This window comes from Mercenaria mercenaria, unplaced genomic scaffold (assembly GCF_021730395.1).
Source record: "Mercenaria mercenaria strain notata unplaced genomic scaffold, MADL_Memer_1 contig_3805, whole genome shotgun sequence".
Classification (NCBI taxonomy): domain Eukaryota; kingdom Metazoa; phylum Mollusca; class Bivalvia; order Venerida; family Veneridae; genus Mercenaria; species Mercenaria mercenaria.
Window position 1 is genome coordinate 46,373 of NW_026461981.1, and position 12,861 is coordinate 59,233.

Here is a 12,861-nt window from a genome sequence, read left to right on the forward strand (position 1 = left end):
ATTTTAATATTATTTGGCAGAAATGTTCCCCATGATGAGACGTTTTGTCATGCACAAATCCCGGACCCTTACCTCAAAGGTCAAGGTCAAAATTTGGAGGTCAAAGGTCAAAAAGTATTTTTCCTGCCCGATCCAGAACTCTGTCATCCATAAAGGGGATTACAATATTGCTTAGCATAAATGTTCCCCATGATGAGATGACATGTCATGCCAACCCAGTCCCCCTAGCTTAAAGGTCAAGGTCACACTTGAGATCAAAGGTCAGTAGGATTTTTTTCTCCTCCAGTCTATAATTTTGCCCATGCAAAACAGGATTTAGACATCAGTTGGCACAAATATTCCCCTGGATGAGACAACATGTTAAGCACAAAACCCAAGCCCAGGGTCTTATGTCAAGGTCACACTTAGAGACCAAAGGTCAGACACAAGAATGACTTTGTCTGGAGCATTTCTTCTACATGCATGGGGGGATTTTGATGTAAAATTGGCACAAAAAGTTCACCAACATAAGACGGATTGTCAAACGCAAGAACCAGGGGGCCCTAGGTCTAAAGGGCAAGGGCATATTTAGAGGTCAAAGGTCAAATTCAAGAATGACTTGTCCGGAGCATTTCTTCTTCATGCATTGAGGGATTTTGATGTAACTTGGACCAAATGGTCACCACCATGAGGCACCCTATTTTTAGAATTATGTCCCTTTGTTACTATAAACAGATTTTATTGTAACTTTTTAGCTCACCTGAGCACGAAGTGCTCAAAGGTGAGCTTTAGTGATCACCCTGTGTCCGGCGTCCGTCGTCGTCCGTCGTCCGTCCGTCCGTCCGTCGTCAACAATTTGACTGTTAACACTCTAGAGGTCACATTTTTGACCCAATCTTAATGAAACTTGGTCAGAATGTTACCCTCAATAAAATCTTGGACGAGTTCGATATTGGGTCATCTGGGATCAAAAACTAGGTCATCAGGTCAAATCAAAGGAAAAGCTTGTTAACACTCTAGAGGTCACATTTTTGGCCCAATCTTAATGAAACTTGGTCAGAATGTTACCCTCAATAAAATCTTGGACGAGTTCGATATTAAGTCATCTGGGGTCAAAAACTAGGTCATCAGGTCAAATCAAAGGAAAAGCTTGTTAACACTCTAGAGGTCACAATTTTGGCCCAATCTTAATGAAACTTGGTCAGGATGTTACCCTCAATAAAATCTTGGACGAGTTCGATATTGGGTCATCGGGGTCAAAAACTAGGTCACCAGGTCAAATCAAAGAAAAAGCTTGTTAACACTCTAGAGGTCACATTTTTGGCCCAATCTTAATGAAACTTGGTCAGAATGTTACCCTTAATAAAATCTTGGACGAGTTCGATATTTGGTTATCTGGGATCATAAACTAGGTCACCAGGTCAAATCAAAGGAAAAGCTTGTTAACACTGTTGAAGCCGCATTTATGACTGTATCTTCATGAAACTTGGTCAGATTGTTAATATTGATGATCTTAAGGTCCAGTTTGAATCTGGGTCATGTAGGATAAAAAACTAGGTCACCAAGCCAAATCAAATGAAAAGCTAGTTTACACTAGAGGCCACATTTATGACCATACCTTAATGAAACTTGGTCAAAATCTTGATGATCTATAGCTCAAGTTCAAATCTGGGTTAGGTGGGGTCAAAAACTAGGTCACTAGGTCATATCAAAGGAAAAGCTTGTTAACACTCTAGAGGCCACATTTATGACTATATCTTCATGAAACTTAGTCAGAATGTTAAACTTGATGATCTTTAGGGCAATTTTGAATCTGGGTCATGTCGGGTCAAAAACTAGGTCACCGGGTCAAATCAAAGGAAAAGCTAATTAACACTGTAGAGGCCACGTTTATGACCATATCTTAATGAAACTTGGTCAGAATGTTAATCTTGATAATCTTTAGGTCAAGTTTAAATCTGGGTCAGATGGAGTCAAAAACTAGGTCACTAGGTCATATCAAAGGAAAAGCTTGTTAACACTCTAGAGGCCACATTTTGACTATATCTTCATGAAACTTAGTCAGAATGTGTAAACTTGATGGTCTTTAGGTCAAGTTCGAATCTGGGTCATGTCGGGTCAAAAACTAGGTCACGGGGGTCAAATAAAAGGAATAGTTAGTTAACACTTTAGAGGCCACATTTATGACCATATCTTAATGAAACTTGGTCAGAATGTTAATCTTGATGATCTATAGGTCAAGTTTAAATCTGGGTCAGGTGTGTTAAAAAACTAGGTCACTAGGTCAAATCAAAGGAAAAGCTTGTTAAGACTCTAGAGGCCAGATGTATGACTGTATCTTCATGAAATTTAATCAGAATGTTAATCTTGATGATCTTTAGGTCAAGTTCGAATCTGGGTCATGTGGGGGCAAAAACTAGGTCACCGGGTCAAATCAAAGGAAAAGCTAGTTAACACTTTAGAGGCTACATTTATGACCATATCTTAATGAAACTTGGTCAGAATGTTGATCTTGATGATCTTTAGGTCAATAGGTCAGGTGAGCGATACAGGGCCTTCATGGCCCTCTTGTTTATTATTGGCTGTAGAGAAAAGTCAAGACCACTTTTCTGTGGTACAACATGCATGTTACATCCAATTTTTAGGTGTATTTTGACCTATCTCTACCTGGTAAAGAGTTTCTTGTGGACTTATATTATATAGATTTTTTTTTTCTTAAGATTAATTTCCTTTTGTTGGTACTATAAATAACTTACATGATAACTTTTTTATAATCGGCAAAAACATTTCAATATGAAAACAACTGTGGGTTTTTATATATGCACATTTTAATCCAAGTGTGTTGTTATAACATACTGTATATAAAGTACAATATTGTTTATACATCATTGACAGATATCAGTTCATCATGTTATACTGCAGTAGAGAAAACTAGGTGCCTTCCAGTAGGGGACTTTGTATTGCATGGCAATACTTCATTCACCTGTTTTTCAACTGATCTTCGTGAAATTTTGTCAGAATGATTATCTTGATGAAATCTTGGCCAAGTTCGAAAATGGTTTTTCTGGGGTCAAAAACTAGGACACTATGTCAAATCAAAGAAAAGCCTTGTGTATGCGATAGAGGCTGTATTTTTCAGTTGATCTTCATAAAATTATGTCAGAATGATTGCATTGATGAAATCTAGGTCGAGTTTGAATATGGGTCATCTGGGGCCAAAATGTAGGTCATAGGTCAAATCAAAGAAAAACCTTGTGTATGCGATAGAGACAGTATTTTTCAATTGATCTTCATGAAATTTGGTCAGAATTATTGCCTTGATAAAATCTAGGTCAAGTTTGAATATGGGTCAAACACTTTGTTTTTTTGGGCCGTGCGACCATCTATTTGCTGCATCTTGCAGCAATTTTTTACTTGTTGACAATCTGTAGTGATCATATTACACCTATTACTCGTCTCAAAGTTTGGCACCTTGTAGAATGGTTTTAATGAATATTATGTTTGTTTGTTGGATTCACAGCGCCTGTTTAAACAGTATTTAGGTAATGCAGTTTAGGGCAGCTAATTTTTCCATTGATCCTACAACGGACCAGTCCAAGATGATGATGATGATTATGATGATGATGATGTTGATGATGATAAAAATGTCAATAATGTTAAAATCAGTACAACAGTATCTTTATGTTAGTAACAGACAACTTCCCAGCTCGAAACATCACCGACAGAAGAAAATCCCAACAGATACGAGTAGTTTTCAACCGGTGTAGCGTGATTATCACACGGTCGTGACCAGGTCCACGGTTTATATATGTTTTTCAAAACCTGCCCAAATGCTTATTCTTTGTTCAATATTTGCAAAATTTTGCATATTAAATTCTCAAAGATAGCTTTTGTAAATTACATAATTTGATTTTGATTTTATATTCCTGAATTTTAAATATATTGATTTGAATATGCCCAATTTGACGTATTTTACCGGCTTTTATGGTGCTTCAGAAAAAACTTGCAGAACACAGTAACTTATCTTTTTCACGAATCAGATTGTCTTAAAACTTGCTAGAGGTGTTAAATATTGTGCATGGGACTGTTGTTTGTGAATAGCTACTCAAAATAATAAGATTTACACGCTCTGAAAATCACCTTTTTTTCTAAAAATCTACGAAAAACATGGCCGCGGTGCGCAAATAATGAGTTGGTTATTTCAAAAATGTCCTATTATTCTTCAGTAAAACTTCTTGTTAATTTAAGACTCTAATAACTTGCTTGACATACCATAGGCAAATATCTGTTATCGGTGTAATACACCTTTGGAGAAAAGCGTGATTCGCACGTTTTAATTTATCATTCGCCGCCTGAAGAGACAAGATGGCGGAGCTTGCGAAATCGAAAGTAAGTAGATTTGCACTTTTGAAATAAAATCTTGTAGATTCTAGATCTTTCTGATTGACAGTCACTTGTTTATCTTATTTATCTGTTTCCACATATAATATGGATCTAGTAGATTACATACAACCAGTTTAAATAATAACACCTACAGTAGTGTGCGGGTGCTCTAAGACTTCTTGAAGTTCTTCAGCCAAAGCCTGGCCAGAGTGACATAAGTTTACAATATAGATCTAGGTCTACTAAGCAGTTGTAATTGTGATTTATAAGCTGTTTTCAACTACTGAAATTCGAAAAAAGTGATCCGTAATTAGATGTTCAGTTGGAAATGTAATCCAAAAATTTAAAACGGGATCCATATCATATGGAACAGAGGAGATATTGAGATATTTTGAAATTAATTTAAAAAAAAAACATGTATCAAAAGGGGATTCGGTTAAAGGTAAATTTGATCTAACGTCGCTTTGAGAAACAATGAACATAAGCTCTGTAGAGCTTTTGAGCAACCCTTTTTTAAGAACAGTTAAAACCAGTTATACCTTACCCCCAGCAATTTGCGAGTACCCATTTACAGCTGGGCCAACTGAGGCAATCATGATAAAGTGCCTTACCCAAGGTCACACTGCAATGGGAGTTGCCAGGAATCGAACCTGGGGCCTTCACCTCTGTAGGACAGCGTACTAGCCCTATCAACCAATGCGTCCGTACGAGTTCTTCATTGATTTATGTTAAATTATGTGGTATGTAAGTTGTTGGCTCAGCTCAATCCAGGGGTCGTGGGTTCGAGCCCCAGTGGGGTCAGGACTTCTCATATGACACTAGTACTGGTTATTCCAAGAAGCGGACTCGAGAGTGGTTCCAGTAAGCTTAAACTCTGCACATTTAAAGCAAAATACTCTTTTTTTCATTACCAACATCTACTCTCACCAATATTTCACATCTTGTGATGGAACCCTCTTCACAAAAAATGTAGTGAAAAAGTACAAAATTTTAATGTGGAACACTACAATTTCATAACCCCATTAGTTTTCTAAGTCCTGATGTTTTTCTAAGATCTTTATCCTTTCAGCAGTGAAGAACAGTTTGTTTTTTTGTTTAATAGATCAACTTTCTCAGACATTTGATGAATGTATATACACCCAAAAATGTCCCCTTTGCAACTTTTTAGTTGTTAAGTGTCAGATTTCTTTTATTTTTATTTTTAAATAAATTAGATTATACTTTATTTGAGCCGTACCATGAGAAAACCAACATACCGTAGTTGGTTTGCGACCAGCATGGATCCAGACCAGCCTGCGCATTTGCACAGTGTGTCAGGATCCATGCTGTTCGCTAACAGTTTCTCTAATTCCAAGAGGCTTTAAAAGCGAACAGCATGGTTCTTGATCAGACTGCGCAGATGCGCAGGCTGGTCTGGATCAATGCTGGTCACAAATCCACTATGTTGGTTTTCTCGTGGCACGGCTCATTTTCCTTGAAAGGGAGTTACAGTTGATAAAAAAGCAGCTTTTCAATTTGACATATTAAGGACTGTTCAACATTCAAAAAGCCAAAAGTGATGTCCCCTGTGCACCCTTTTTGACATTCATTTAATTACCATTATATAAGAAACTCTGGACAATTTAAAATGCATAGTTTGCATTTTTTCAGAAGTAACCAGTTTTCAAGTTAAAAAGTGGAAACATCAATTGTTTGGCTTCTCAAGCTCTTAAGTTTACCCCATATATGTAAAGTTCACAAGTGAATATGGTGTAGTCGAGAAAAAAATGTACTTACTATGAACATATTCTATGAATATATATTTTGCTGCAGTTTGTCCCCTGTGCATCTTCTTAGTAACATAATAAAGTATGTATGAATTTTACTGTCACATTTTACCGTGCATGGTATTTTGTCATTTTCTACTCTCTGTAAGCAGTGCATGTAGAATAAATGATTTCAATGTGTTGGTTATGTTTAAGGGGACGCATATTGCTACATTCACAGTTCATACAGCAATGCGGAAGGGGTGCATATTCAAGTAATCGATGGTGGGAAAACAAAAAACATATTCCTAAACTGATATAATACTAATGGACACCTGTAATATTCAGTATTTTGTGGATAAGGATGTGGTACTATGAATGTAATAGGAAAACAGAGGTCTTTGTGAAAGTACATTCAACACAAAATATTAAGCTTTTGTATAAGGAAAATACAGGTTTTTTACAATAACAGTGTTCCAAATAATGTTGAAGGGATGAGATTTTCTTTCTAAAACACCAGGTTTGCTTAAACATGTAAAAATTTAATGCCACGTCTGTTCATCTCGGGATGGACGCCATATTTCTCATTGATAAAAAATGTAAACAAAAAAATCAGAGTGGGATTAGCATTGCAAGGGCATAACATGACATTCTACACAATGAATACCTTAGAACAGATATCTAAGATGCTACACAGGTCAGGCGGGTTAAATGCATAATGTTGATCACTTGAAATTCATCTTGAAAAGGTGGTTAATTTTAGTTTGTTTACATGGTTTTTAATTTTCCCACGACTTCTCGGCGATTCACTGCAAATGTGTTACTGCGCCGGACGAAAGGTAACTCTAATAAACAACGGGAGACAACTTAGGTGTCAGCACGTGTACGATTTTTATAAAAACATGTTGATGATTATAATTTCTTATCAAATAATGAATCCTATTCAGATATTCGTCTTTAATATTCGAAAATTATTAATTTCTGTGGACATTTGTCAAAAAATATTACTTACAGTGGACTACTTTGCGCATCAAACTGGTTTCCGCTTCAGTTGTGAGGCACTTCCGTTATACTTTTTGACAACAATAACAAAACACAAAATGAATCAATTAAGTCACTTATAAACCGACTGCTACTTAAATCAGTTTAAGTAAAGTTGTTGTTACAACATTATACATGTTCGTTACGTTATGAGATAAAGTTTATCTTGAACTGCATAATCCATTAATTACGTTTAGATGATATTGCATTTACAACTTATTTGACCCCGTTTTTTACGTGAATGACAGCATTCTCGTGCAACTCGTGCAAACAGAGTTATGAAAAGTACGGTGGAGAATTCAAGGACAAATTATAAATGACATTAAAGTGAGGATAACTGTATATTCGTCCAGTTTTGATTATTGACATTCCTGCTGTATATTAGTAACTTTTGTGAACAAAATTAGAATGTTGCTTTTGCACATATACACATTGATTGGACCTCTCAACCAAATTTCATACCTTATTTTAGGGATTTTTAAGACAATACATTTTCAAAAGTTTGTTGAATGTTTTAGATATTTAAGTGCATTGTAGTTCATGAATACCAAGTTAAAAATTAATAATGGCAACATTTCTAGGCCTTTATTGTAAGCCACTAGACTTCTGTAACGATAAATGTTTAATGTATTAAGGGGAATATACTCTTTTAGATTTGGAATGTGGCATTCCTTGACCACCGTATCTTTTCTTATGCACTACTTTGTAAACAAACTAAATAATGTGTTTTAGCTCACATATGCGAAATGAAAAGCAAGACAGTGAACTTATTTCACATTCTTTCTTTAAATTAGAATCTGTAGGACATTGATAAATGTTTGGACAAGGTGAAGCACTATTATTTTCGCACCAAAAAGTCTTAATTGTTGACTTTGAATGTACACAAGAAGTCTTATGTAATTCAACAATAACTTTCTTGTTTCAGTTTTTCTCATTTTTATTTTAGTGAGCAATCCTTTGTGTACTTGTAACAGTTGAAACAGTATTCATTTCATTTACCAAAACCTTGTACTTTTTTGCAGGTAAATTTTATAATACCCCACCCACTTTTTTCTAATTTCAAAGTATGCGTCCCCTTAAAGTCACTTATTTTTCATTTAAAGGAACACATGCTGTTGAATAAGCATGTGTTTGTTGTGAAATTTTTTTTATTAACAGTAAACTAATAATGCATGAATATTATACTGATTTTCAGTATGTGTCCCCTGTGCATCTGCAATATAACTCAATTTTGAGTTGAAAATTTTAGAAATTAAGATTACTGGACATTCTTGAAATTTGGCATGTTTTAAACATTCAAAATTTGAGGAAAAAATAGGTTTTATAATAATATGTTAATTAATTTTCATTAAGCAACAAATTTTCTAGGTAAAATTTTATTTTCATGTCAGATTTGTGCAGAAAGGCTGATTTTAAAAACCAATCTCCACAAACATTTGATTGAATAAGTTTCAAACCATACACATTACACCTATATCTTATATGTTGAAAATATAACTGTTAATATATTTCCTTATCATAAAACACTGCAACATTTATCACCCATCATACTGCAATTGAAATTCACTGAACTTTCAAATTAAAGGCTAAACTATTTTCTGATAGTTTTTTCTCAACACTTTCCCAAAGTTATTTCCTTGAATTTTGAAGTATTTGCTATCATATAAAATAGGTGACCACCATAAGAAATAGGTTTTCAACTCTATGTCCCACTTTTTCTTCATTATTTTGAAAACCACCCAAATATAGAACAATCTGAATGTCCAATTATTTTGACTAAGTTGGAATAGGTAAAGGTAAAGGTAATTTTTATTTACCTTTGCTTTGTGAAACAATTAACATAAGCTCCGTAGAGCTTTTTAGCGTTATAATTTAACTGGCCAGGACATTACTCAACATGACTGAGCAGTCAGTATTAGTATATTATCAGTTAAAATAATTTTGTGTACATTCTGAAAAGAAAAAAGAAAAAAAAAACAGCAATGCATAACATAGGAAATAACCAATTTATCTGTAGGCAATAAAATTTATGATTCTCTGGCAATATCAAGTCTACAGGGGTTTTATGGACCCTAATCTGACTGGACCAGACAGAATCTTGTATATTGGGGATTAAAAAGTCTGGTATTTGAGGGGTGTGGGGGAGGGGGGGAGGGGTCACTTATATTATAGCTACATTAACATTTTTTTCAGAAGGGCTCTCATGTTATTACTGATACATTTTTATTAAATAAAGCATGTGATCCAGATCATTTTACTCAGGAGTTTTAATGTATATATAAGTTACTACAAAATTAATGCTAACTAAAAAAAATCTTTCATCATTATACATTATGTTATCTACGGTGAAACTTTATATATCTAAGAAAATGACCACTGATACTTTCCCATTTATTGATATTGAGTTGAATTAATATTAATTAGAAAATAGTATGTTCCAAGTGGTGATTTTTTTTTCATAAAATAAAATTGTTGTCTGCATTTCAGATATTTCCTCATAGCTGATCACTCCACTGTAACAAACCTATATTATCAACACATATAAATGTATATTTCAGATTGGTACTTGAAAGTCAATGGTTGATCATGATGACCATCTTTAATTTAATGGGGAAAGATTAACCAATATTTGCAGCTGGAGAGGCTATCACCACAGTTCAATGATTTAGGTAAGGATGGACATTCTTACAGATCTATATGAACATGGTGAATGGTTCTTTATAAAAGTATTTGTAAGTTATACTATATCGTCACCTCAGTGCAAAAAGTGGATAACTGCACTGATTTAAAGAAGGACTTATTGACTTACTGCACTAAGGTGACGATATAAGTTACAAATCTCATAGACTAGCCACTAGACTGATAATTAAGAATTATTAAAAAAAATTCAAACTTTGTCATTTTTAGCTCATCTGATTTTTTGAAAAAAAATGATGAGTTATTGTCATCACTTGAGCGGTTGTCGGCGTCGGCGTCGGTGTCTGCGTCGGCGTTGCCTGGTTAAGTTTTATGTTTAGGTCAGCTTTTCTCCTAAACTATCAAAGCTATTGCTTTGAAACTTGGAATACTTGTTTACCATCATAAGCTGACCCTGTATAGCAAGAAACATAACTCCATCTTGCTTTTTGCAAGATTTATGGCCCCTTTTGTACTTAGAAAATATCAGATTTCTTGGTTAAGTTTTATGTTTAGGTCAACTTTTCTCCTAAACTATCAAAGCTTTTGCTTTGAAACTTGGAATACTTGTTCACCATCATAAGCAGACCCTGTACATCAAGAAACATAACTCCATCTTGCTTTTTGCAAGAATTATTGCCCCTTTTGGACTTAGAAAATCAGTTTTCTTGGTTAAGTTTTATGTTTAGGTCAGCTTTTATCCTAAACTATCAAAGCTATTTCTTTAAAACTTGCAACACTTGTTCACCATCATAAGCTGACCCTGTACAGCAAGAAACATAACTCCATCCTGCTTTTTGCAAGATTTATGGCCCCTTTTGGACTTAGAAAATATCAGATTTCTTGGTTAAGTTTTATGTTTAGGTCAACTTTTTCTCTTAAACTATCAAAGCTATTGCTTTAAAACTTGCAACTCTTGTTCACCATCATAAGCTGACCCTGTACAGCAAGCAACATAACTCCATCCTGCTTTTTGCAATAATTATTGCCCCTTTTGGACTTAGAAAAATCATTTTCTTGGTTGAATATTATGTTTAAGTCAACTTTTCTCATAAACTATCAAAGCTATTGCTTTAAAACTTGCAACAGTTTTTCACCATCATAAGTGGACACTGTACATCAAGAAACATAACTCTATCCTGCTTTTTGCAAGAGTGATGGCCCTTTTTAGACTTAGAAAATCATGGGTAGGACAATATTTCTATTATACAAAAAAAATCAGATGAGCGTCAGCACCCGCAAGGCGGTGCTCTTGTTCTTACTTTGATGTAATAGTGTCAGATGCCACTCTAATTTAGTGATTTTATTTTGGAGAAATTACTTTTATGTAATCACAGATTGTAGACAAGCTATATTCACAATTTTAGAAATATTTTTTTAAATATATTATAATCTAGGAGCTAGTATACAGATATCAGTGTGTTTACTGGCAAACATGCCATTAGTGCATTATATAAACATGATAATTTGTAGTGTCAGTATTACAGATACTGGTATGTTAAAAGGAAAAGTATGGCAATAGGATTTGGAAAAAAACTTTGCCCATATTTATCAAAGTTCTTAGACTTTAAAATCATTCTAATGTTAAGATTTAGAGAGTAAAATACTTAAAGTTTGTAAAGCAGTTAAAGTGTTTTCATTATATTATGTATGTATGGTGACAGTTGACATAAAATATTTTTGATAATGCAAAATTTCTCTTATAAGGAAATCTGGAGAACTTTATGAATATTGAAATCTTTGTCTTTGAACTTGGAATACTTACCAAAATGTAGGTACAGTGTATGTAGAAACTGAGTCCTTTATTTGCTTTTATAACATGTTATTGTTTTTTTTTACCTCTGTGCTTTATATTATCTTTGCACTATAGATTTTTTCTTAAAAGTAATCTAAAAAATTAATATACTTCCAGTTAAGACAATGAAATAGAAGAACTTCATGCTAACACTTGCATCAGTGGAAGTACTTCTTATTGGATAGAGAACTTTACAAGGTCAGTGATATTTGTAATGTTTTATATCAGTATTTTGTTTTGCCTTTTTAAACTCATCTTAATGGAGCTGTGAACTGCATAGGTGGATTATCCATCATACACAATGTTTAGCTCGACTACTCAACCTGGCGTAAGCATTGGTTCAAGTTTACTTCTTAAGTTAAATATATTTTAGCTTTCAAAAAATACTGTATGCACATGTTTGACAAGGGACACTGTCAGCAATATTTTCAGAGTGATGCCCCATTTTTATTTAGAAATTTGATTAACAATTTATCCATAATGATAATTATCTCTGCAATGCATTGCAGTAAGGGCCAATTTACAAGGCTAGACTATTGATAGACTAGCTTCTGTTTTATCATAATCAGCTACTATAAAGCTACTGTTCAGTACACAGATTGCATGTGACAATTTTCATCTTTACAGCAAATCACTTCTTACCTTTACAACAAGTTTAGAACACTTGATTAAATTAGGGCTTAATAGTGATAAGATACAATAGTACGTTCATTTTATGAATCAAGTTTTATTACAATGATATTTAATTAAAATGCAATGGAGCACTTCATTAATTTCTAATAAAATCCAGCAGTGCTATTTTTTTCTGGTTTTATTTTGTTACTTAGATTAATCATAATAATTGAATAAAAAGTACTTGTCACTTCTCTTATTGTGTTTTAAATACATTTTAATTATTTTTGTTAGATACAGGTAAAGTTTTTCTAAAAGGATGAGAATTGCGTTGCTGTAAGAGTTAAATTTTAATTGGTTGGGACATTACTCAACATGACTGAGAAATTACAATTAGTATATCATCAACTAAAAAGTGTGTATATTCTGAAAAAAGCTGCATTTCAATCAATAAAATGCAAAACACTGGAAATAACCAATTATGTATGTACATATCTCTAAAATTTATGATCCTCTGACATGGACTACATGTCAAATCCACAGGTGTTTTATGAATCCTTATCAAATTGGTTTGGACAGGATCCTGTTTAGTGGGGATTATAAATATATAGGGAATAAATTTATGCTAGT

The 12,861-nt window shown here is 33.9% G+C and overlaps 1 long non-coding RNA gene across 1 annotated transcript; it reads left to right on the forward strand.

Annotated features, from left to right (window-relative positions):
• The first annotated feature begins 4,319 nt into the window (after positions 1-4,319).
• LOC128553417 (uncharacterized) lies at positions 4,320-12,317 on the forward strand. Its single transcript, XR_008369342.1, has 3 exons — positions 4,320-4,368; positions 9,707-9,817; positions 11,737-12,317. It is a non-coding gene; the product is annotated as an uncharacterized LOC128553417 (long non-coding RNA).
• The last annotated feature ends 544 nt before the right edge of the window (positions 12,318-12,861 follow it).